This window comes from Lemur catta, chromosome 1 (genome assembly GCF_020740605.2).
Source record: "Lemur catta isolate mLemCat1 chromosome 1, mLemCat1.pri, whole genome shotgun sequence".
NCBI lineage: Eukaryota > Metazoa > Chordata > Mammalia > Primates > Lemuridae > Lemur > Lemur catta.
Window position 1 is genome coordinate 79363400 of NC_059128.1, and position 26542 is coordinate 79389941.

Genomic DNA, 26542 nt, shown 5'->3' on the forward strand with positions numbered 1-26542 from the left:
ATGTTAGATCATTTGATATTTTCCCACAGCTCTTAGATGCTTTGTGCTCTACTCTGTTCTTTTTTTCACTCTTTTCCTCTCTTTGCTTTCCATTTGGATGCTTTTAAAAAATTTATGTTCATGTTTACATAGTCCAATGTATCGAGTCTGCTCATAAAACTGTTGAAGGAAGTATTCATCTCTAATGTATTTTTATTTGCATTTCCATTTGATTATTTTTGATAGTTTCTAGCTTTCTCCTGAAATTTCTCATTTGTTCATACATAGTGTTCATACTTCTTACTAAATATTTTAACATATTATTAATTTTTAGTTTAAAATTCACATTTGATGGTTCTACCAAACTGGGTATGGTTCTGTTGATTGCTTTATTTCTTGCCAATGTGTGAGTATGTGTTTCTTTTTTGTGTGTCTCATATATATATGTGTGTGTTATGTATGTGTATACATATATATATGCACATATGTGCATATATATATGTATACACACATACACACATATATATTTTAAATTGGATCCTGGACATTGTGTAGAATAGTGAGATTGGGGAAAACAAGTGCCTGAAAATGGGCAGGCCTCTTCTGTCAGTCTTTTACTGTGGGGTGCTTGAATTAATATAGCCAATAGTTGAGGTGTTTTTTTGGTTGTTGTTATAGTTACCTTCAGTCCACCCTAAACTTCAAATTACATCATCATTAAACTGCTGATACATTGTGCTCTGTGTGAGCCATGAAGCTACAGCAGAGTTTTTGTCAGAGTTCCTGTCCACTCTCAGCTTCCATTGAGTCTTGCATGCCTGTGCCACTGAGGGGTCTCTCTCATGTCCTTGCCCCTTCTCAGGGCAAGATGCTGTTACTTGTTACTCATTGCTAGGCTTGTGATTGGGGCAGGGTTCAGTGTTCTTTAAAAAATTATCTTACCTGTTTAACACTCTCCAGGGAAATTTATATTGGTAGAATTGTCCTTATAAGAATCTCCAATCCTGGAAAATTTGTTTTTCCTTTTTGGATAGTCTAACCCTGGGATTTCACTTATATTCAAGAAGTGTTTAGGGTACATGTCCAGTGATACCAAGCTTCTCATCATTTCTTATGACATATAGAATGGTTTCTTAAGATTTCTATCACAGCTGTTTCATGGACTAGTACTTTCTTATTGATCAAAATATGGAGTATCTATTTCCTTAACTTTCTGAAAAAGGAAATCAATAGTGAGGCAAGTCATACAGTAGGTCCTTCCAATTCTTTTTGGAAGTATTCAGGGTTTAAATAATAAATGAAGTCAGAAAGTTTTTTGCAAATTCTTGATTTTAGTAGAAAATGACTTCTAAGGAGGTAGGATTTCATATCAGATAGTTTGGGTTTAAATCTTGGCTAGCTGTGTCATTTTCAGCAATTTAATCACTCTACCTGAACCCCAGTTTTGCCATCTGAGAAATGGAGATAATTGTATTAATTCCTTTTTAAAAAAATAACAAATATTTATTGAGTAATTTCTAAATTGCAGGCATTGTTCTAGATGCTGGGGATACAGCAGTGACCAAATGGACAAAAACTCAGCCCTCAAGGAGCTTACATTCTAAACTCACATAGAGAGTTTCTGAAAATTAAATGAGACCTAATGTAACACTCCTAGTTCAGAGCTGGGGCATGGTAGTTGCTCAAGAAATGTTGATTCCCTCCTGCCTTCTTTTAATAGATGTTTCCTATCACTTCTAAAATTGATACTTTTAATTTCTTTAGTTCTTTGGCATTATTATTTCAGTAGTCAATGGTTTCCCAAGCAACAACAGCCTAGACGGTATAATTGAGGCATAAATCAATGCTAACAAATTTTGTTCTGACAAACAACAGTTACCAGCAATGTCTCTCCTGTCTTTGTCCCCCGATACCTCCCATGTTATCCAGAGAATCGCCCTGAAAGTCCCTATATGCTTGTTTCACCTGGCTAGCTCAGGGTATTCTTTATACCTGTGGTTCCCCTTCCATGGCTTGATGTCATTCTTCCCTATCCTGAACGCTTTTCACTTGACATCACCCATATTGGCATGGCAATAGTTTTTCTGTACATGTGGACAAAATCAGTAGATAGGACGCACCCTTCTTGTACCTTTATTACCTTTTGAAACAAGGGCAAGGGATGGAGTGACCTATATTTTCATTTCCTTTCAATGACCTCAGCTTTTTACTTTGCCTGAGCTTTTATTTTTCTAAAAAGTACAGCTATTGTTTTATTTGCCCAGAATTCCTTCCCTCTTCTTCTCAGGTATATAGGCCTCTTCTTTTGGAAATGCCTATTTCTCCATTTCCATGGTTCTAATGTGTGTAGGGGCTACCACATCCTTACATGTCACTGGCTCCTGGGCTCCAAACCATCTAGGGGGCCACATTTTAGATCACGGGACTGTACCTACCGGTTCACAGTTACTGGGTCTTGGTACGTCTGTAAAATTCAAGAATTCTAAGCCTCAAGATTCTGGTTGTGCTGGATTCATGGCTTGCACCTGTAATCCCAGCTACTGGGGAGGCTGAGGCAGGAGGATTACTTGAGGCCAAGAGTTTGAGGCCAGCCTGGGCAACAGAGTGAGACCCCATCTCTAAAAAGAATTTTAAAAAAGATTGTTTTTACCCCAGGATTTTTCAAGGTAAAACTGACAAAGGAAATTAAGTCCCTTTCTAGTACTGAAGGGCTGTCTTGCCTTCCCCCACCCAGTGCACTGCATAAGGTATTAACAGGTAGTTTTTCCTGATTGCTGGGGAGATATTAACTCCTGAGGCAGAGGCTTTTTCTACATGCCAAGAAAGACATTTCTAGATCTCTAAGATTCATTGTAGATATGCAGTTTAGGCTCTTGCTATATATTATTTGTTCCTTAGAACATCCTGTGAGAAATTTAGGACAAATAACAATCTCAGCCTTTCTTGTTCTGATAATGGGATTAGAAGTAGCAAACATTGCTTTGTCCAGTGTTACTCAGGTAGACAATGGTAAAGCCAAAATTATAACTCGAGATTCCTGATTTTAAGTTTAGTGTTCTTTCCACTGTACTATATTGCCTCTTTGTGACTTCTCTAATCTCTATCAGAAAATTATTACCCAAATATGTAGGCTGATGGTGCTGATGGTTGAAGGAAAGGTAGAATCATTTCAATGCCCAGGGGGTGTTGAACTCATAGAAAGTCAAGGAGCTCCTCTTGTCACTGTTGGAGGACTTTGGGATCTTTCCTGGATCCACTGCTTTTTCTGCTATGGCCTTTTATGCCACTAAGAATAATATTCTTATAGGAAAGTATTCTTAAGTGAAATAATCCTCTGTATAAGTACTGAATTGGTCAGTGTGGTGGTTTTTAAAATAGGTCTTCAAATTCTTTGATATCTCTCCCTCATTTAAATATCCTCCCCTTGAGTAGGGGGCAGGAATTAATGACTTGGCTTCTAACAAATAGGATATGGTAGAAGTGACAGTGTGTGATGTCTGAGACTAGAACATAAAAAGAATTATGACTTCCTCCTTTTCTCTTTCTCTTTCCCCACTCAAAGCAGCTCTATGGAAAGACCCATGTGGCAAGGAACTCAGGCTTCTGCCAATAGGGTATGGTATTTACTGGCTTCTCTCTCTAAGGCTATGCTCAATCTCTTTGGATATGGAGATGTCAAGAAGATATCTGGGTCCACACTAGGAAACGACTGAGAAGGACTGAGAGGCTTCTGGAGATGAGCAAGGGTCGAGGGCCTCATTAAGCCACACAGACCTTGTCCAAATAGCCACCAGGGGCCTTAGTTAGGTTAATGTATGTTTGGGACTGCACATAGGGAAAAACCACAGTATTCTGGGTATCACAATGGCAGACACAGAGATGCATTGCTGAGCCCTTTTCAAGAAAGGACTTGCTGCTTCTTTGTAGGGAGTGTGGTTCACCATCAGCCTTCTGTGGTTTTCTGCTTCAAGGCTACCTCAGTCTCCGAGCTGAGGCTGCCCTAATGGACAATTGTTGCTCTAAAGATTCCCACATGGCTGGCTGAAGACTTTGTCCACTATGCATTATGGTCTGCCATCTCCCCCTACCCAATCCTACTGCCTCCCTTTTCTTTTCACAGGTGTTACTCTTCAATCTACTGTTTGCATTCTTAACTCACTCTCAGCATCTGCTTCCCAGAGGACCCAACTGACAGTGGTTCCAGGAATGCTCAAAGAAAACAGGTGGTAAGATGAGGTTTTGGGCCTGGATCACTCATGGCCTGGCTGGCAGTGAGAGCACTGTCCCAGGTGGTATGGGGGAGGGGGGCACAAAGAGTCTCTGGCAATAGGTGTTGGCCTGATTGCAAAAACTTTCTCTAGCGAATTGAGAAAATGTTCCACTGCAATGATTTGGGCATTTGAAAAAAACAGAAGAAACAATTCATACAAGGAAATGGGAATTGGTTGGTTGTTATTAAGTTGTATTAATGCCTGTTAGAGGGATAATGAAAAGCTGAAGGCAGTTAAAAATTGAAAACTTAGAAGGTCAGACATCTTCTTTGGTAGCTTCCAAAGAGGCCTTTATCTTCAGCATTTGGAGAAAAGGAAAAGGCCAAACTCAGGATTAAATACAGTCCTGAGCTGCAAAGACAGTATGTTACACAGCTGAGGCAGATATGTTATGCCAAGGTCAGGGTCTAGAAAACTGGGATTCTGACGTGTGAGATGGGGACAGTTTTGTTGGCTGCCTCCCAGATGTTGGCTCCCCAGACTCCTCTGAACTCTCAGAGCTTGCAGAGGTTTCCCGTTTTCCTCTTAAAAGGTAATACATACCCCTTTTATGTGAGAAACCATCGTAGGTCAGGTAATGCCTAGATAGGCCATTTTCTACAAGGTAATTGCCCTACCCTACTCCCATCAAGATATGGTCCCACCTATTCTCTTGGATGCTAGGCCAAGACAGGATTAAGTCACAGCATGACCCAGTTGGGAATGTCCTGGATCTGATAAGGGAGCAAAGGTACTTTACTCCAAGGGAGTTACATGACCTAGTCAGCAGGTACCAACAGTACCCATGGTAGTAGAGTTTGAGAGTTCTTGAACATAAGATTGGCTAAGGAAGAGTTTACTGGTTTGGAGGTGCTCTTAGGACAAAGGATTTGATACTTTGGCAAAGACTCCAGGACACAGTGCAAACTCACTGCTAGGATGGCTTCTAGAAGAGCAAGAGAAAATGATGGCCCATGCTGAGTGAAGAGGAAATGCCAGAATTGTCATTGCAGATACTGTAGGAAGGGAATAAAAGTGTCAGGGAAGTAGGCATTGCTAGAATATGTGAGGCCAGAAAATTTACCAGAGGATTATATTCTGTGAGAAAGGCCAGAGGACACACACCAGAATTTACTGCCATTCATCTGCAGCTGACTAGGTACCTTGTCAGTGGGTGTCCCCACTAACAAAAAGGTAGGCTTTGAGCCAGAAGTCAGAACTTTCTTTTGTTGAGTAGAGAGTGTTTTTTATACATTGTACCTTTAACACTTAAACACTTAGTAATACAACTCTAATTATATGTGTCTAATTATCAAAACAGTATTTCTGAAAATTACCATTGCTTTTAGAGCAGTAGAGATGAAGTTCTTAAAATTATTATTATTATTATTATTATTTTTTTGAGACAGAGTCTCACTGTATTGCCTGGGCTAGAGTGACTGCCGTGGCGTCAGCCTAGCTCACAGCAACCTCAAGCTCCTGGGCTTAAGCGATCCTCCTGCCTCAGCCTCCCAAGTAGCTGGGACTACAGGCATGTGCCACCATGCTCGGCTAATTTTTTCTATATATATTTTTAGTTGTCCATGTAATTTCTTTCTATTTTTAGTAGAGACGGGGTCTTGCTCTTGATCAGGCTGGTCTCAAACTCCTGAGCTCAAACGATCCTCCTGCCTTGGCCTCCCAGAGTTCTAGGATTACAGGCATGAGCCACCGCGCAGGCCTTAAAATTATTTTTAAAGATTAAATATTGGATGTTAAAAGAAATCCATGAGAATGATTGTTTTTTATAGGTCCTTAAAGATAAAGGCTGTTTAGGTGGGAAATCCTTTATTTAAAGGGGTACCTAAGTGAGCCACAAAGGTAACAAGGTTGGGAGGGCCTGTGCAGCACTGTGCTGGGCCCCTGGGGCCTCATCCTGCCTGTGGTTGAAAGCAAGACCCCAAGAACAATTGCTGTCCCCTCTGGTTGACAACGACGAAAAGCTTAGTGATACTGAGGGTGGGAAAAGCAGGTTTTATTTTCTCTTGGCAGATTATATTCCAGGCAATCTGGTGGTGGTTGGGAGGGGAAGGCAGATTGAGAATAAAAATAGAGCCCTTTATATTTGAAAATGGTGAGAGAAAATATAGTAAGAGCAAGAGTCAGTCTTAGAGGCAGCCTGTGTGTGACATGAACACTGCTGAAACAGAAAAGGAAAACTGGTTACAGGAAGATGTGGGGTAATGTGGAAGAAACTTTTCTCTACCCCACATCATTTACTTGTGGACTCCCTCTACTCACCCCAATGGCCATAGAATGTCTTGGATTGGATATGAATGGGGAAATATTTGCCATCTTTCTCAACTGTGATGGTTTTCTTCCCTGACCCAACACAACCACATAGATTCCCCCCAATGTGTGCCAGACAAGGGTCTATGATGAAGGTGGGGCACCCAGGCCAGCCAGAGTGGCCAGGATGGCTGTAGGGTGGAGCAGAGCACCCCTCAAAGACTTAGGAGCTCTTGGGGCACTTTTTCACTTTTCCCACAGGAAGAGTAGTTTTCTGTGCCTGTGAAAAGTCTTGTTTAATTAGAGAAGCAGCTGCCATGGAACTGTGGAAAAGAAATACTAGAGACAAGCAGCTTATGTTTTGCTGTGAATCTAGACAGGTGGGATGAACAACTGAGTGTGCCAAGAAGGAACAATCAGACGTTCTGCCTGCCCAGCAGTCAAGCAATAAATTTTTATCAAACACCAACACCTGCTCAGCCTGAATTGGGACCCTAGGAGGGGTATTCAAATAGGTCCTTCAGTCTAGATAGGAAGCTGAAGCATTTATATGTGTGTATGCGTGTGTCTGTATAAATAAGTGAAATATCACAGAACACCATAAAGTCAAAAGTAACCTTGTTTGATTTAGAATTTTAGATAATTAGTGATGCATGAGTTCTGAAAGGAGAGATATTGGCAAAATTTAGAATAGTCTGAAGATTTCGGCCAACCCCACCTGGCCCCCCAGCTACCTTCTTTTGTCACTGCTAGAAGTCCATCCCCTCACCCCCTGCAGTGCAAAAAAAGGGCAGAAGCACCTTGAAACTTACCCTCTCCTTTATGGACAGGTTCAACTTTTAGAGAATATAAAGTTTGAAGGGGACAGGAAATGTGACTGGGAGGTAACAATAATGATAATATTAGCTAATGTTTAGGCACCACTTCTAAGCACTTTAAATGCATTAGTAATTATAATCTTTTCATTGAATCTATAAGGTGGTAATAATAATAACACAATAATAAAACCAACAATGACTGTTGTCTTAGTCTGTTTTGTGTTGCTATAACAGAATACCGGAGACTGTGTAATTTATAAAGGAAACAAGGTTTATTTGGCTCACGATTCTGATGACTGAAAAGCTCAAAATTGGGCATCTGCATCTGTTGAAGCCTCAGGATGCGTCCACTCACAGTGGAGGTGAAGGGCAGTTGATGTGTGCAGAGACCACCTGGCGAGAGCAGAAGCAAGAGAGAAAACGAGGGAGGTGCTAGGCTTTTTTTAATGGGAAGTACTAGAGTGAGAATTCACTCATCCCTGTGGGAGGGTATTAATCTATTCATGAGGGATCCACCCCCATGGCCAAAGCACCTCCCATTAGGCCCCACCTCCAACATTGGGGACCAAATTTTAACATGAGGTTTGGAGGGGACAAACATCCAAACAATAGTAACTGTCTTAGTCTTTGTTAGTTTCCCAAAAACCAGAATCTTAGGCAGAGGCTTCCATGCTCCTATTTTACTAGGAAGTGGAATCTCAGGTAGTGGGAATGGGAGTCCAAGGTGAGTAATGCAGACAAAGATGGAGAACCCCCTTGGACATGCGCTTTACAGCCGGCCACCAGTGCAAGCAAACCATGGGTCCACACCTCTGAGAAGTTATGTGAATTGTGTCTCAGCACCATCCTTGGGTAGGAAAGGGGAGATAGAGGAAGAATTTATCTACTGCCCTTTATCCTTTGTCTCCCATTAGTCCAAGGATTCACCCCATGGGGTGTCAGCTTGCCTGCATTTCCTAATTGTGCATTTGTGCATATGGGCACCAGTTAGGGTCCTGCAGCAGCAATAGGAGGGTAGCACAAGGATAAGAAGAAAGGAACGAGACAAGGCACAGGTAGAAGGTGAGGCACTGTCAAGATGCAACTGTCTAAATTGGATAAGAAACCATGCAGAGCTGGAAGAGACAGTAAAGGTATGAGCAACATGGGTGCTGCCTAACCAGCATCTTGACATAGTTCCACTTGTATCATACAGATCATGCCCTCCATGATATTCACCTTCAAGGGAACAGTTTTTTTTTTTTTTTTTTTTTTGGTGAGAACACTATTCCTTCCATTCTTTCCTGAGAGGAATTATAAGTCTAATCAGTCATAAATTTCCTTTCATGAAGCTTCAATCTCTGAGTAACCTCAAGTGAGAAGGTTAGTGAAGTAAGGTACAACTTCCATTATAGCAGCTTTACTGAAGCTTTAGTTGATACTCTACCGATTTCTTTCAGCCTCAGTCAGCCCTTTGGCTGGTCTGGGTTCATTGACCTGCGGGATGACACAGACCTTCACCCCCTAGAGGTCTGAGCCATTAGTTTCTTTGCCCTTGTTTGGCCATGGTTACTACAATTGTTCTTTTATAGTGAAGTTGTTGGGTATAGAAACAAAAAGAAGTACTCCAGGGAATCCCCTGGATTCCAGACATCGTCTTCCCTTTTCCCATTGAGTGGGGGGCAAATTAGCTCCAAAATTAGCTCCTCATGTAATTCTCTTGCTACTTCAGTGACTCCTTTTGTGTCTGCTGATCTACTGCCATGAAGAGCAAATCAATCAGGGGGTAGTTACAGCTTCAAGTTTAGTGGAATCCTTACTGTGTACCTTCACGGAAGTGCTTCCCACTTCCTACCATGAATTTCTAATCCAGTAGCATCTTAGATCATGGGCACAGGAAGCACAAATCCCCCAGAGGACTCCTGGGGAGGGATAATGAGAGAGGCTACTTTGGCTTCCACCCTCTCATTCTCAGGCTCATGTATTCTAGCTGCAAAGGAGCACCACAAATACACTGGCTCAGCTGTATAGAGCCTCACAAGGTGTGAATCCCAAGCTAGCATCCTAGTTGAGAGTTACATGCTGGGTTCCCTGGGAAGCAGACTCTGAGACAGAGGTAGTATGTAGGAGGTTTATGAGGCAGTGCTTTGGGATCATCAACTGTGGGAGGGAAGGAATTAAAAGAAACTAGGACTGGTCAGAGAGAAAAGTTGGGCTGTGATGCATTCCCAGAAAAGACCCATCCTTCCTACAGATGGAAAGGCCCTTCAGAGTTCTTCAGAGCTGGGGTGAGGAAGCTGAGCCTTTATATCCCCATCAATCAGTCATGGCTGCCCTGGGAAGGAGTCATGGCCTTGGTGGAGTGGATCTCGTCTGTGGAGACAATTCCTTTGGGGAGAGTGTGTCCTTCTTTCCTGAAGAGGAATTTGGATAATGTATCATAGCGTCCATCTCACCAAACCTCTTAAAGGACATTCCACCATTCTATTAGGCTAGCTGCTTCTGTACGATAGTACGTGGCAGGATCACTGTCATGTGCCCATTGTTACACTTTCTTCACCATAGGGTGAGTCTCTCATTTTGGGGCAAAATGGGGATCCCATGTTGATAAATTAGACATTCTGTAAACCTGCAAATGATGGGGCTGACAGAGACACTGTGGATAAGGAAGGTAAACTCATCTGGAGGGTGTGTCTGTTCCAGTAAGGATTATCGGTTGCTTTTTCCAGGGTGGAAAGGGTTTGATGTAATCAGTCTTCCACCAAGTGGTTGGTTATTCACCCTAAGGAATGTTTCCATTTCAAAGGCTGGAGGTTCGGGTATGCAGTACTGGCAGAGGGTAGGTCAGCCTTGGTGAGAGGGAGCCCATACTACTGAGCCCTTATGCAGTCTCCTGTCTTGTCAGCATGAGTACTCGATTCATGGGCTCATGGCACAAACACTGGGATGGCCAAGGAGAGAGCTTGGCTCATGTCCCAGGGTGTTATTTTCCCTGGTGGTTGAGAGTTCCCTCTCTGAGGATTGCTCACTGGTGAGCACTGACATGGGAAACAAAGTGTCTACTTCCGTTAGTCCACCCCCAACCCTCTACCCCAGAGCTCCTTCCAATCTTGTCACTTCAGGCCCTTCACCAGACAAGTCATTTACCATTGCTCACAAGTCTGTGGCTATCCTTCCTGTTGGCTATTTCTCTTTCCATACAGACTGGATCTTCAAGTGTACTGATCACAGATCTGCTCACTAGGGTGATTTGTTTTTCCTCTTGCGTTTAGGACCACTCATGAATGAGGTTGTATTATGGCAGGCAGTCATGTTTTGTCAGCACCAACATATTGTCCCAATCCATCTGTGAACCAGGCCTGATTTTCTTCTCCATAGTTGATCATAGAGATTCCCCAGTGGGGCCAAGGTTGTGAGTTGAAGGAGAGATATCAATGCAGTAGAGACTGAGAGGACACTGGGTATAGGTATTCTGCTCAACTAATTGGATCATGCCCTTTCTCTCTGTCTCTTTCTCTTAAGGCCTAGCGGCACAGCAGGAGCTACTTTTCAAACAGTGAGTAGTTTTCTGCCGCAGAAGGCTTGGCTGTGCTCCGGAATACTAGGGATTTGTACTTTGCCTTTCTTTCCTATTTGGGTTTGCTAAAAATTTTAGATAGAATATCCATGATATTCTTGTATAGACACATTTAGCAACATTAGATCTTTGGGGTCATACAACCTGAGTGGTAAGGCAACTTGCACCACTGCCTACATCCCACCCAAAATCGTCTGTCTTCTAAATTACTCAATACATGGGGCAGGTGTGAAATATACTGCTAATATTTTCAAGTGTGACATATTCTACCTCCAAAATGCAAAGAAACCATCAAGCATTTAGGGTAGGAGGTAATTGTTGAAACGATGTGTCTTTTACCTTAGAGGAAATGCAATGGCACACCCCAGGCCACTGCACTCCTTAAAACCTCGCTGATGTGGCAGGCCCTGATATCTTCATAGGGTTTTTCTCACATTTTCTACCATAATGTGTCTTTCTAGGGCATCCAAAGCATTTGCTGCATTAGTCCATTTAGTATGATGTCATCAACGCAGAGGAACAGCAATATATTCTGTGTAATGTTAAGGTGATTGAGTTTTCTGTGGATTACATTTTGACAGAGAACAGGAGAGCTAGGTTGGCCCTTGGGCAGGACAGTTAAACTGTAATTCTGTCCCTGTCATGTGAAGTCAAATTGCTTTTTATCCTTTTTATTGGTGGGGCTAGAGAAGAATACACTTGCCAGATTAATAGCTGTGTAGCAAGTGCCTCAGGTCTTATCGTTTTGCTCCAGCAAAGATATCACATCTGGAAATAGCATCTGCACTTGGGACTCCCACCTGGTTAAGTTTACGGTCATCTGCTGTTATCTGCCACATCTCATCTGATCTCAGGTGCCAAAATATTGAAAGGAGATATGATGGAAAGTTCTCCTGTTTCCTTTAAGTCTTTCAGGGTGATGCTCATCTTTGAAATTTCTATTGGGATACAAAATTTTTATGACTTAGAATACTAGTTTAGCCAAGACTGGGGCAATTTTAGAGGCTTCCACTTGGTCTTTCCTACCATAACGGCTCTTATTCCACAGTTGGAGAACAAAGGTGAGGATTCTTCTAGCTGCTAAGTCTATGCTATCCACTTACATATGTGGGAAAGGAATAACCATAGGATGGGTCTGTTGTCCTATTGGATGCTTTCTGAAATAGTCTTGGGGCAAACTCCATTTATCACCTGGCCTCCACAGGCATTCACTTTAACCAGAGAATCATGATGACATTTTGGGTTTCTTATTATTAGTGATATAATGATATCACAAGCCTCAAAAAGTTAGGATATTTTGGAAATTCCTTTTCTTGGTTTACAGTTACCCTGGCAAATGGCTTCAGATCTTTTGGGGAATGAATTGGGGAAATATTCACTGTATAAGCTTGCGGTGGGTTACATGTTTCTTCCTTAAGAAGACCTGCTTTCCTCTTTAATCAATGGGCTCTGAGTCTAAGAGAGAAGAACAGGAACACAAAAATGTCATGGAGGCTAAGGGGTTAGAAAATTTCAATGAGACTGCTATGTTTTCACCCAAACCAATTCCCTTCACCTCCTGGTTGTATAGCTAATCTTCTTTTCTCTGGCATCCAGTTGAGTGCATGTAACGGAGGTCTGACCAATAAGATGCAGGTATAATGTGCATCACTGCAATGCTGGTGCCATAGAAACTCTACAGATGGGTTTCCATCTTCTCATTTCACTGATCACAGACTAGAAAGGTGAGGGGCACAAAAGACATATTTTGCCTGATTCCTATTCCCTTTTTTCTTCTCTTAGGTATCCAGTTATTGATTCATGATCTTTAGATGAAAGGTGATTGGAACTGAAGTTAGGAGCCCTGAATCTGCTTCCTGGTTCTGTGACCTGTAAGCAGTTTAACCCCAGGCAAGGCACATCATCTCTCAGAGCTTAGCTATGCTAGCTGTAAAATGATGCATTGGATAGGGTAGTCTCCAAGCCCCTTCTAATCCCTACAATTTTATGAATGCTGAATATAACCTGAAATCAATTCACATGGAGGATCTAAAATCTGATTTTTGGGGCTGCTTATTCCAGGAGTCTTTCACTAACCGTTATAAAAGTTACATCCTGGCTTGGCTGGTTTTGCTGGAGAGTTAGAGCAATCCTGGTCCTAACTATAATAAATCCTACTCCTTTTTCATTTTAATTCCTACTGCAAATTCATGGTGGTCCTGAAGATTAGTTTGGGGCCTTGATATCCCAGGGAAATTGCAGCAAGGCAACTTGCTAGGATGTTCTTACTCTGTGTAAGAGTGCACAGTGGGCCCTGTTAACTTATGCCTTCCAGAGAATCTGGTTGACCACTCAAGTAAAGTTTCCATGAATGGAACTTTTAGGCTTAACATCTACCAAAATAACATTTTCTTTTCTGATCTTAAAAGAAATACTCTGAAGAACAAATAAAATGTTCACACCAAGGAAGAAGACTTTATAATTATAATTACGTTACTCTAAAAGGCTATAATAAACTTTAAGCAAGTGCTTCCTATTTTATTTTCACTGCAAACAATTTATAAGCAGAACTGTCCTCTTGACATGATAATGAAAGAGCAGTCACACATGTCAGCTGGAGCAATTATGTTCCTCAGATGTCTGCCGTAAGTATTATATGATTCCTTCCCACTGACACCTTATCAACTGTGACATGCATATTAAAAAGAACACTCAAGAGAGCTAACTTTAAACATCTGAGTACTTTCAAGAAGTTCCATCTGTGTTAAAAAAGCGTTGTATCTCATCTTCTAAGGCAGTTTTCTCTTTGCTACCTATTTTTTCTTGGGCCTTAAATGAGAGAGATCAGAAACATGTATTTTGGTAGTAAACACAGGCAACTGGTCCAGGGCCTTAAAAATCGCAGCTGGATCATTAGTGAATATAGAATCTGGAGTTGGATAGATACAGGTTCAAATTTTGGCTCTATCCAAATTCTGGAATTTGGTCAAGGCACAAACTTTTTGAGCTTCACATATAAAAAAGATACAGACTATATTTCTAGGATTGCAGAGAGAGTTGGACGAGGTAGCACTAGGCTTATGGCCTGTCATATGAACACCAACATGTTTGTTTTCCTCCCATGTGTTAGCAGGGCCCAGCAGGTGCCTGCTGCTTGTGTGCTTCGGGTGTTACCTAGACAGTCCCTGAGCCCCGTGGCCATTCTGTTGAGGAGGAGCGATGGGGGCCGAGAGTGTCTTGCCCCTCAGCCTAGCTCTGACATTCTCCATCTGCAGGCCACACACTTTCTCTCTGCTCTTCCCCTCCCATCTCTATCCTCTCTCAAGACCCAAGCCATCTGGCCCAGTTCCTCAGTTGTCACCAGCCATCATCAGAGTCAGGTGCCCATGCTGCTCCTAAGGTGTGATTTCCTCATCAGTCACTGTCCTCCTGCGTGGGCAGCTCCTCTGACTCTTCAGCGTTACTCTCTTCTGGTGCCTGACTCCGTAGGTGCCCCAGGAAACTGAGCAGCCAGGAACCCTCTCCTCTCCTCACCCAGAACAAACTTCTTGTGTCTCTTTTGGACACAGGTACTTCCAGGTTGAAAAAGACTCCAGGACCCCTCATAGGCCTTTCCAGAGCATTGTTATCTAGATGGTCAAAGCACTTTATTTTGCTGCGAACAACCTAAATCTCTCTCTGACACCTCAAATCCTGTTCTTCTCATTCAGTTCACTTTTGGCACCAAAATCCATCAGGTACTCTAGCCATCCTTTTTCTAGCCTTGAGTCATTTTAACAGGAGTGAAAGTAGATCCTACACAAAGAGATTGATTATCTTTGTTGCTCTATTCTGAATTCTCTCCAGCTGGACCACCTCTTTTTTAAAGTTTGGGGAACAAACTGCATAATTTTCTAAAAAGAATTTTTGCTGTTTAAAAAAAAATTATATCTGGGCCTTCATTCATCACATTATTTTGTTACATCTCTGAAATCTCTTAGCTATTTTTTCCCTGCCAAAGCACTGTATTGCTGATAGATATTAAAAATCTCTTGCTATAGTTGGTTAACAACTGCTAGTCTCACCAGTAAATGTGTTTATTCATCTTTATTTGTGGTGTGTGTGTGTGTGTGTGTGTGAAAGAGAGAGAGAGGAATTTGGTTACCATTTACTTATTTTCCCTAGTCACTTTCTTGTCCCTTAGGTATAGTAGAAAAGCACTGAGATATCAGGTTAGGAGTTCCAGGTTGTTATACTGACTAAAACCAATTTCCAGTGTTATCTTGGGTAAGTAGTGACTCAACTGTGCAAGTAATGACTCAGCCTCTTTGGATCTTATAATCTCCACCTGTAAAATGAAAGGGAAGAACTAGATCTGTACAGTCCCTTCCAGTGTTAGTATTCCAGAAGCCTATTCTGTTTTGAATTTTATGCTTGTCCTTCTTTAAGTTAACTGATGCTACTGTACCAGGGCATCATAAGGGTATGACAAATAGAAATGATTGTCTTAGACTTCAGACTTTTGTGTTTGTGTGCAAGTGTGTGTGTGCGTGTGTGTGTGTGTGTGTGTGGGGGGGGCCTACTGCTGGGTGAGATGTGGTAATCGGTTGATCAGTTAGTGGGGGACCAGGAAATGATACTACAATTGACATGCATTTACCCACACATTAGGATGGAAGCTTTCCTGCATTCCATCATCTAAAAATTAGGGCTGGGCTACTGCTAACAATACCCTCCCTTCCATATAGGCTGCACATTTCTTCTTTAAACATCTCCCTTCTTTAAGATTGTCTTTGCCTAACATCTTAACCAAGTTTCTAAGACATGAGAACAAGTGGATTATTCTGATTCACCTTTCCAGGGAAGGAGCTAATGATTACTTATCATCAGTTATAGTTTTGACAATTCATATTGGCCCAGATTCTGGAGACACAGCCTTGGGTATGAACTTGAGCTCTACCACTTACCAGCTATGTGGCATTGGACAACTCATGTAATCCCTCTCAGGTTTGTGTTGTCCCATTTGACAGGTGAAGAAAATAACTACTTTGCAGTGTTGTTGAAGAAGTGGGGAAGGAAGATCATAGACAATGTAAGTGTAATTCCTGGCACACAGTGGCTACTCTGTTATTCTTTTGTTCGACTACCCAGGTAAAGGATAGAAATAGGCTCTAGGCCTCTTTCTGGAAACAATAACCCAGGTAAATCACTGGAGGTTAAAGACAAGCAAACCTCTTGAGAATTCTGTAATCCATAGCAAGTTCTCCCAGTTTGCCTCTGAAAATCTCCTGAGGTTTAGATGCTGAGGCTACGCTGAGCTCAGGAGAGACTTATTTCTGGCTCTCTCATCCCTGCTGTTTGTGTTTAGATAATCTGTCCTTCTATTAAATTAGTGCAATATGGTTTGTCACTCCCAAAACTATTTCATTGCTCTTGTTAGCTCTTAATTTTCTGAGTGACTATAGATTGATCCTTTGCTGATCTGTTCCAGTATCGCCGAGGCTTGTGACGCTAAGCTGATCTATCTATCATTTTCAGGGTCATCCTTCTTTTCTCCTTTCTGAGTTGGTCCTGACATTTGCTCTTTTCCAAAACATGGAGACTTTTCTAATGGAAGTTATGAAAAAAATACCAAGTAGCATCTTGACAATGATGTTCACCCGCTGATTTAAACCTCCTATCACCAGTAGCCCTTGTCTTGGAATGATGTAACAAGTAAGAAAAGGCCCTCTTTTTGCCAAATTGGAGGTATTGTGGCAAGAGGTCTTTGTCCCTTATTCTCACTCTGGTTTTTGCTTTTGCTTTCAGACCTTCAAGGCACCTATATGTGCCTTGTATGAGGCAGTATAAATTCTTTTTCAAATTGGGAAGACTCAATTAACTTCACCCAGGTGGGACCTGCAGGTACTGAGGTGCATTTCCTGACCTTGCCACCTAAAAGGAAGGGCTGCTGCTGCTGTACTGGAATATTTTGATATGGCAGTGGCTTTGTTGCAGTGAATAGTCATTGAGGTCAATCTGGGGAGAAACTCAATCATCTCTTGCTAATACAATCATGGCTAACATTTAGTGAGCACTTCCTATGGGCCAGGTACTGTGCTAAGTAGTTTATGTGGATGATCTCATTGAATGCTGAAAGCATCCTTATAGGTTAGATTCTGTTATTAGCCTTATTTTACTGATAAGCCTGGGCGACCTGTCACTAAGCACTGAGTAGAGCCCCCAGACTTCACCTAGATAATAGGCTTTCTGTGATACCACTAACTGGTAAAAAAAAAAAAAACCTTAGAAATGGTCTGATAAGTCATTGACAGAGTCAAAGAATCTAAGTCTTAGCAATTGAAGTTACCTCTGGAGATCACTTGATCTAACCTTTGGTTTAAGGCAAGAGTTGACATTGACCTTTTCCAAGCTTCCAGATAGTCATTTGTGGATTACACATTAATAAAGGCAGGACCTACCGGACAGCGAGAGGGAAAAGATGGATAAGTTGCAAGTCTTGCACAGGCTTTTGTTCACTGATGGAAAGTGTCCATTAATTATTACTTTATGCCAATCCTGTGCTGACTTGCTCTAAAGCCCATGGTGTAAGATGAACACATGGGTTGGCACATACCTGAACATAAAAAAGTGTCCAGAGGAGGGTACAGGGTAGACATAGTGGTGAATGAACACCAAGTTACCCTATGAATCTAAAATATGAATCAAAATATAAGGAAATGGAAGACAGCATGGGGCTAATTTGGTGGGAACAACTCTTTCTCAGCATTTTCAAGGAAGAATAGCAGTTCAGAATGTCTATTTTTTTTAAACAGATGTCAGTCACTAGTACAGTGAGACATCTGCAGTATACTGATAACACATAATTTTCAAATGGAACAAATGTGTATAAATAAACACTTTTAATCCCTCTACATACGAAGAGGTCTGATATTCTTATTAGGTGCTTTTCCTAAGTCAACGCACAAATTTCTTCCCCTTTCCTCTGGAGCCACTGTGAGGCCATTCTTTTTTAAATTGACATTTCTAAATGGTAAGTCCAATGTTTTCTTCTTCCCTGGAATTTCTCCAACTATATAATATCACAAACTAATAAATACAAACTCCATTTCCCCTAATGCCATTTGGTTCTTGGGTATGAAGGGTAGAGAAGGTTTGATGTTCTAGGAGTTGAATATCATTTATTCATCAGGAATCCTCCTTTTAATTTTTAGGCCACATAAATGTAATGTTTTTTTTTCTTCCTAAAAGTAAAAGAGGTAAGTATGTGGATGATAAAGAAACACAAGCCAGTTGTAGAGGTTTCTATATGTAATTGTTTTGTTTATGAGGAAATATAGATAGTATGTTAATAAATTAGTTTAAATAATTTAAACCCTAATTCTCACTTTATGTTGAAAATTAAATTATCTAATTAATGGAGAATGATGGTGAAGTTTTAGAATCCAAACACCATGAGTTTAGAACCTGAAGCTCTTTTACATTTTAAACAGAAAAGCACCAGGAGGTATATCAATATTTGCATGTGTAAGCTCAGTATTTTTTTCCCCTGGCTCTGGAAAGATCTTAGACTCTGAGGACAGCTGGAAGAGATGAAGAGGGGACTTGGGATAATCCTGAGGTTTCTATGTAAGCCAAGAGTTTAGGGGTATAGTTTGTACAGATATAACCCTTTATCTAAAGTATCTGAAGTTAATCAATCTGTTTAGATTTGACATTGAATTCATTCCCTGTCTACCAAACAAGCTTTTTCCTGACTTTATACTCTCACATGAACTTGGACCCAAACCTATGCGTTTGACCAGCAGTGGGAGGCAAGACAAAGAAAGGCTATGGATGAGGGTAAGAAATCTCACGTGCACCAATTCTCAACTATGTCCCTTCCTTTCTATTCCCTCTGTCACTCCAGTTCAGGATCTTGTATTACACCCCGTGTCGCTAATAATGATAATAATAATGATAATGAAGATGACAATGTCACCTACCAAATACTTTGTGCATATTCTTATTTAATCCTCACAGACAATCTATAGAATAGGTAACATTTCTGTGCCCACGTTGAAGATATGGAAAGTAGTTGGGGTTGTTGAGTAACTTGCTGAGTTTACACAGTAAGTGCCAGAGCAGGAACTCCATATCAGGCAGTTTGGCTCCAGAGCTCAAGTCCATAATCATCAATGCTTTGTGGTCTTCTAACTGAGTGTCTTGCCTCTTGGCTACCCTTAGATTGCTGTCAGATTTAATGTTCTTAAAATACTGCTTTGAACATTTTATCCCTGTGCTCAAAAGCCTTCTTGGCTTCTTCTCAAACAGAGTAAAGTGCAAACTCCCCAGCTGGGCAGTACGCCGTCTGGCTCCAGCGTAGCTTGCCGGCACCACCTCCTCTACTCCTCCTGGGAAACTTCCACTCCCAGAAGGCTGATCTGCTCACTGCTTTGATGATTGCCCCTACTGTCCTCTGTCCTGAGATTAACAGGTGCTGTACCTATTTTCGTACCTAATTTGTATGCTGCTTTCTCTGCCAGGTATTTTCTTCAAGCTCCCTGTCCCCCTCTTCTAGCTACTCAACTCAGAACAAGACTTGCATTTGGCAGAGTGACCAGGATATGATAGGATTCTAAGCCATGCCCAAAGACATGGGAATGTTTAGCCTGGAGGAGAGAACACTCATAGGGACCAAATTGGCCCTCTTTAATTAAAAGACTGCCATGTGGAAGAGGTTTAGAGTAGTTTTATTCAGCCTGAGGCTGCGACAGCTAGGACTTGTGGATGGAAGTAAATGGAAGACCGTATGTCCTTTTGTCTTCAGGGAGTTCTGACTTTTACACTTAAGATAACTAAGGAATAAGCTGCCTTTACAGCAGGGATCAAACTGTATTCTGTGTTCCACTGCTAGTCCACAAAGAGCTTCCTGATGGGTCAAAAACACGACGTGCAAAATTCAAGTCTTTCTTTATAGGGCGTCCACCCAGGGGACTCAATTCCGTTGGCTTTTATCTTTGTTAGTGCCAGAAGGTGTCTGAATTAAGGGTTATCAAATTTCAGTATTCATAAACTAACTATGTGCTCTTATCAGCTTGCTGAGGAGTGGTAATTTAATAAATGGCAGTCAGCAATTGATAGCATTGCAAAACTCCTATTGTGCGTACTTAGAGATAAGGAACTCACAGGAAAGTTGCTTCATTGCTTCGTGATTAATTGTCTTTTAAAAGTATGATAACTTGATAATACTTATGATGAATTTATAACAAAGTTTAATTAAAATTATTAGTTTATCATCATTATCATCTAGTTAATTTGTGTATTGTTACATTAACATTATAGTATGTATTGGGATATATTTGCTTAAAGAGCATTTTGCACCTATGATTTTCTAGTAACTAGACTTTAAAATCATATATTTAGCTCAAATATGTTATCCTTACCTCTATTGACATACCTCTATCTCCACGTATATAAATCCCAACTCTCTACCACTTCCAAATTGCTTGGCTTAATCAATGGCTTCATTATTATCCTCACCAAGTACCACCCTGTCCCTCCAAAAAGGAGGTGGACTCTGGGGTATTTTTGTGACTCCCATGTATGCTTCTGACAAAAATGTCTATTTGATGGTATTTATTTTTTGGAATGAGAATTCAAAAACCAGACAGATGATTCAATGAAATGGGCCTTGCTCATGCATCTTATTTTAACATTTTATGCTTTTCAGACTTCTGCAGTAAAACCTAGTGACCACTCACTCTTTTGAACTCACAGCTCTGATACACTGCATCACATTCTTCAGCATTTCCACAGTTTTTTTCTATCCATAGAACTACAGTATGATTAGGAAGTGCACTAGGCAGGGTTTTTGACAACCACTATGCTAGGAAGGGCTTCTCTTGGAGCCAAACCATGGGGAATGTGGTTTCAAAAGAGAAGGAAAAGGAGATGTTTACCTTATTCCACAAAAATCAATTTAATTTTTGTTGTTATTTTCAATTATCTTTTATAACAGGCTTTTAAGATCAGCTAGTGCTGTGGCAGAGTAATTTCAAAAAGGAATAATTATTTATGCAGATAGCAGTAAGGTATTCCAACAGGGCTTCATTTTGTACTATTATAGGCTTTCCCTAAAAGAAACAGTAATCTTTGTGATGAGCATGGGGAAATATTTCTTCAATACAAATCCAATTTATTTTGGCCAGCTGATTGGTGCTTGCAGCCAGATCATTGAACATGATATTAATTATTCATTAAGATACTTGGAAGGACAGAATTTGCATTCTCATGCAGTCAAAATTGATGAGGTTTTGCATTTGTGCTATAGGAATAGCTTACAACTCAATGCTAAAACTCAATACAATCTTAATAAAAAATTTCAAAAAGACACCAATAATTTGAGCTTCCTTGTATCTATGGAACATTTGTTTTATCAGACCCTCATGTCCTATTAAATATGTATTGAAATATTCTTTTTACATCTAATCGTATGGATATGGCTTTAAAAAATCTTAAGAATGTTTCAAATGAAAGGTCATAATCACTATAATGGAGCTTAAAAATCTTGTGATTTGGAGAGCAAAATTGCAACTCATATTTTTATAAGAGACATTTATTATGGCACATCTTTCAGCATTTTGGTTCCCAGACAAGAAAATATTGGGACTGTAACCATTGTCAGTAGAGAGGCAAGTAATATTCCTATAGATAAGTAGCACAGAACACAAAGACTTGCCTTAATTCAGGAATACGGTTGGAGATACAGCCTAAAGCCAGGCCCTCTTGGTCTCATAAAGCAGACTTGGTCTGAGATTCTGATGTGTGTCTGTAAACACAAATGGATCCACAGAGGGTGGGCCACCACCACTCCATTGATCTCACCCTCAGGGGTTGAAATGCTGTTTCAGCATCTCAGTGGAGGGGAGTGGGCAGGTGTGTATGGCATCCTGGTGCTTCCCTTAGAAGGGCAGCCATGACCAGTGGTACTGCCTGAGGTTTTTCTATACCATATTCTGAAGTCTGTAAAGAAATTTCAGTCCTAAAGGCTGCAAGTTTTGGAAGGAGATACTTCTAGGAGAAGGTGTATGTATATGGGGAAGTATATTGGTTAGGATGCCTCTTGCTGCAAGTAACAGAAAACTTAGACTCCTGCTGACTTAAACAATGAGGAGATACATCCTGCATCACTGGGAGCCCAGAGGCAGAGCAGGGTCCAGACACGATGGTCAGAGGCTCAACAATGGCATCAAGGACCCTGGCTCTTTCCATCTCTCTTCTCTGCTTCCTTCTGTGGCTGTTTCCCATGTGGTTGCACAGTGATCACCAATGGTGATCAGAGTACACACTTCCTTACTCAAAAGCAGCAGGAAAAAAGAGCTTTCCCTTAAGCATAGAATGTATGTTCTTCCCTTTGGTACAATTGGCCCATCCTAGGTCATGTGCCCATGCCAAAACCAGTAATCATTGTTGGGAAAGTGATACGTGAAGTTTGAGTTACATTTATCAAGATTTCAGGAAATGTGGTGGATGTCTGGATAACATTGGACAGATAAAAGGGAGAGATGGATGCTGAGTAAGAAACCAAAGCGTCTTCTACCAAAAAGAGGACTGCTCTTCTTTACTCATGGAGAGCCTGTGCTGGGGGGACCATTCATTCAGATTCTTACCTCAGTAGCTTGCCTTCCTGTCTCCATACCTCCTTTCTCCCTCTCAAACTTTAATAAATGTCTATAGTATAGACTTATATTGCTATGATGGCTTAATAATGATGTGTTTTTGTGTGTCCTATATTTTACAAACCTCTTCATGTGTACTTTTCTCCTCTAAGTGACAGGAAATGGAGGAAACCCTTTTGGTACCTACTGCCTAGTGCTTCTTTAGAAAAGTTGTACTAATGTGTGCTTATACCAGCTCTGTGTAATTTCCAATTTCTCATGCTTTAAATATTATCAAATTAGAAAACAGATTGAAAAATAATATGTTTTCTAGTTTTAAAAATTATATTTTTGAGACTTATCAAATTAGAATAGATTTTAGAACATCTTATTTTACATATTATTTCTTAAAAATTATATTTTATTTATTCTAATTGATTGAGATTTCATATTTTTATTTGTCCTTTGTATATCTCCTTTTTGTGATTACCTGAGCCCTTTGCCTATTTTTTTTACAAATTAATACATATTTATTTGTAATTCAATAGATGTGGAGTAAGGATAATTGATTACGCAATTAAGTCACTTAATACAACGTACAGTAGTGCCTCCTTGTCCATGGGGATACCTTCCAACAACCCCTGTGGATGCCTGAAACCAAACTCTATATATACTATGCTTTTTCATATATATATATACCTATGATAAAGTTTAATTTATAAATTAGGCACAGGAAGAGATTAACAACTATAACTAGTAATAAAATAGAACAATTATAGCTATATACTGCTATAAAAGAAAAATAAGGGTTACTTGAGTACAAGCACTACAATACCATGACAACTGATCTGCTCTGATAACCAAGACAGCTACTAAGTGGCTAATGGGTGGGTAGCATCTACAATGTGGATACACTGGACAAAGGGATGATTCATGATCCAAGTGGGATGAAGCTGGTTGAGAAAGATTTTATCATGCTACTCAAATGGCAAGGAATCTAAAACTGATAAATATTTATTTCTAGAATTTTCCATTTAATATTTTCAGACTGTAGCTGACCACAAGTAACTGAAACTGTGGAAAGTGAAACCACAGATAAGTAGGGACTACTGTAAACGCAATTTTAAAAGTGTTTGTATTCTTACACATTCCTTTTTTAAAATTTCAAAATATTAAGGGGCAACAAACGTTTTAGGTTACATAGGTTATTTTTGTAATGCTTGAGTCCCAGTTATGGGTGTGCCGTCACCCAAATAGTGTTCATGGTACCCATTGGGTTGGTTTTTCCCCTTCCTTCCTTCCTTCTCCCTCCCCTCTGGTTGACTTCCACTGAGTTTTACTTCCATCTGTGCACATGAGTGCTAATCACTTAGTTCCAATTTAATAGTGAGTACATGTGTTGTTTATTTTTCCATTCTTGAAGTACATCACTTAGGAGAATGGTCTCCAGTTCCACCCAGATTGTTACAAAAAATATTAATTCATCTTTTTTATGGCTGAGAGTACTCTACCATATAAATATACTACATTTTATTAATCCACTCATGAATTGATGGACACTTGGGTTGATTCTGTATCTTTGAAGTGGGAATTGTGCTGTCATAAACATTCAAGCGCGGGTGTCTTTTTGATGAAAAATTTTCTTTTCCTTTGGGTAAATACCCAATAGTGGGATTGCTGGATAAAATGGGAGGTCTACTTTTAGTTCTTTGAGGAATCTCCATACTGTTTCCATAGCAGTTGGACTAATTTGCAGTCCCACTAACAGTGTATAAGCATTTCTTTCTCTCTGCATCCACTCTAGCATCTATTGTTTTTGGACTTTTTAATAAAAATCATTCTAACAGGGGTAAGGTGATAGCTCATTGTTGTTTTAATTTGCATTTCCCTGATGATTAGTGATGTTGAACATTTTTTTTCATATGTTCCTTGGCCATTAATTTTTCTTCTTTTGAGAAGATTCTGTTCATGTCTTTTGCCCACTTTTGAATGGGGTGGTTTGTTTTTTTTCTTGCTGATTTTCTTGAGTTCTTTATAAATTCTTGTTATTAGCCCTTTATCAGATATGTAGCTTGCAAATATTTTCTCCCTTTCTGTAGGTTGTTTATTTGCTCTGTTGATTGTTTCCTTGGCAGTGCAGAAGCTTTTTAGTTTAACCAAATCTCATTTATTAATTTTTGTTGTTGTCATGATTGCCATTGGGGTCTTAGTCATAAATTATTTGCCTAGGCTGATATCTAAAAAAGTTTTTCCTACATTTTCTTCTAGAATTCTTATGGTTTCATGTCTTACATATAAGTCTTTTATCCATCTTTTTGAATTACTTTTTGTGAGTGGTGAGAGGTAGGGGTCCAGTTTCATTCCTCTGCAGGTGGCTTATCCAATTTTCCTAGCACCGTTTATTGAATAGGGCTTCTTTTCCCCAGTGTGTATTGTTATCTACTTTGTCAAGGATCAGTTGATTGTAGGCAGATGGTTTTATATCTGGGTTCTCTGTTCTGTTCCATTGGTCTATGTCTCTATGTTTTTAATTTTATTTTTTATTTTTTAATTTCAGAATATTATGGGGGTACAAATGCTTTGGTCACATAGATTGCCTTTGCACTGCCTGAGTCAAAGCTACAAGTATGCCTATCCCCCCAGTAGTGTGCATTGCATCCATTAGGTGTGAGTTTGCTCATCCCCTCCTCCCCCTTCCCACCTGCTCAATCCCTGAGGAATGTTACTTCCATATGTACACATAAGTGTTGATCAGTTAGTAGCAAGTTAATGGCGAGTACATGTGGTGCTTGTTTTTCCAGTCTTGTGATACTTCACTTACAAGAATGGGCTCCAGTTCCATTCAGGTTAATATAAGAGGTATTAGCTCAATGTTTTTTATGGCTGAGTAGTACTCCATGGTATACATATACTGTATTTTGTTAATCCACTTATATATTGATGGGAACTTGGGTTTTTTCCACATCTTTGCAATTGTGAACTGTGCTGCTGTAAACATTCGAGTGCAGATATCTTTTTTATAGAGTGCCTTTTTTTTCCCTTTGGGTAAAAACCCAGTCATGGGATTGCTGGATCAAATGGTAGTTCTACTTTTAGTTCTTTGAGGTATCTCTATACTACTTTTCATAGAGGTGGTACGAGTTTGTAGTCCCACCAGCAGCATATGAATGTTCCTATCTCTCCACATCCATGCCAACATTTGTTGTTTTGGGACTTTTTGATAAAAGCCATACTCACTGGAGTTTAGTGATATCTCATTGTGGTTTTGATTTGGATTTCCCTGATGATTAGCAATGTTGAGCATTTTTTCATGTTTGTTGGCCATTAGTCTATCTTCTTTCAAAAAATTTCTGTTCATGCCCTTTGCCCACTTTTTAATGGGGTTGCTTGATTTTTTTCTTGCTGATTTGCCTGAGTTCTTTATAGATTCTAGTTATCAGCCCTTAATTGTATGTGTAGCATGCAAATATTTTCTCCCATTGTGTAGGTTGTCTATTCACTCTAATCATTGTTTCCTTGGCTGTGCAGAAGCTTTTTAATTTGATCAGGTTTGGTTTATTTATTTTTATTGTTGCTGTTATTGCTATTGCTATCTTTTTCATAAATTTTTTTGCCTAGGCTGATGTCTATAAGAATTTTCCAACATTTTCTTCTAGAATTCTTAGGTTTCATGCCTTAGGTTTAAGTCTATTGTCCATTATGAATTGATTTTTATGAGAAGTAAGAGATGTGCAACCTGTTTCAGTCGCCTGCATTTGGCTATCCAATTTTCCGAGCACCATTTATTGAATAGGGATTCTAAGAACAGAGACATAGACCAATGGAACAGAACAGAGAATCCAGATATAAAACCATCCTCATATTGCCATCTGATCTTGGACAAAGACAAAAACATACACTGTGGAAAAGAATCCTATGTCTCTATTTTTGTACCAATACCATGCTGTTTTGATTACTCTAGCCTTGTAGTATAGTTTGGAGTCAGGTAATGTGATGCCTCCAGATTTATTCTTTTTGCTCAAGATTACTTTGGCTATTTGGGATCTTTTCCGGTTCCAAACAAAACATGGAATT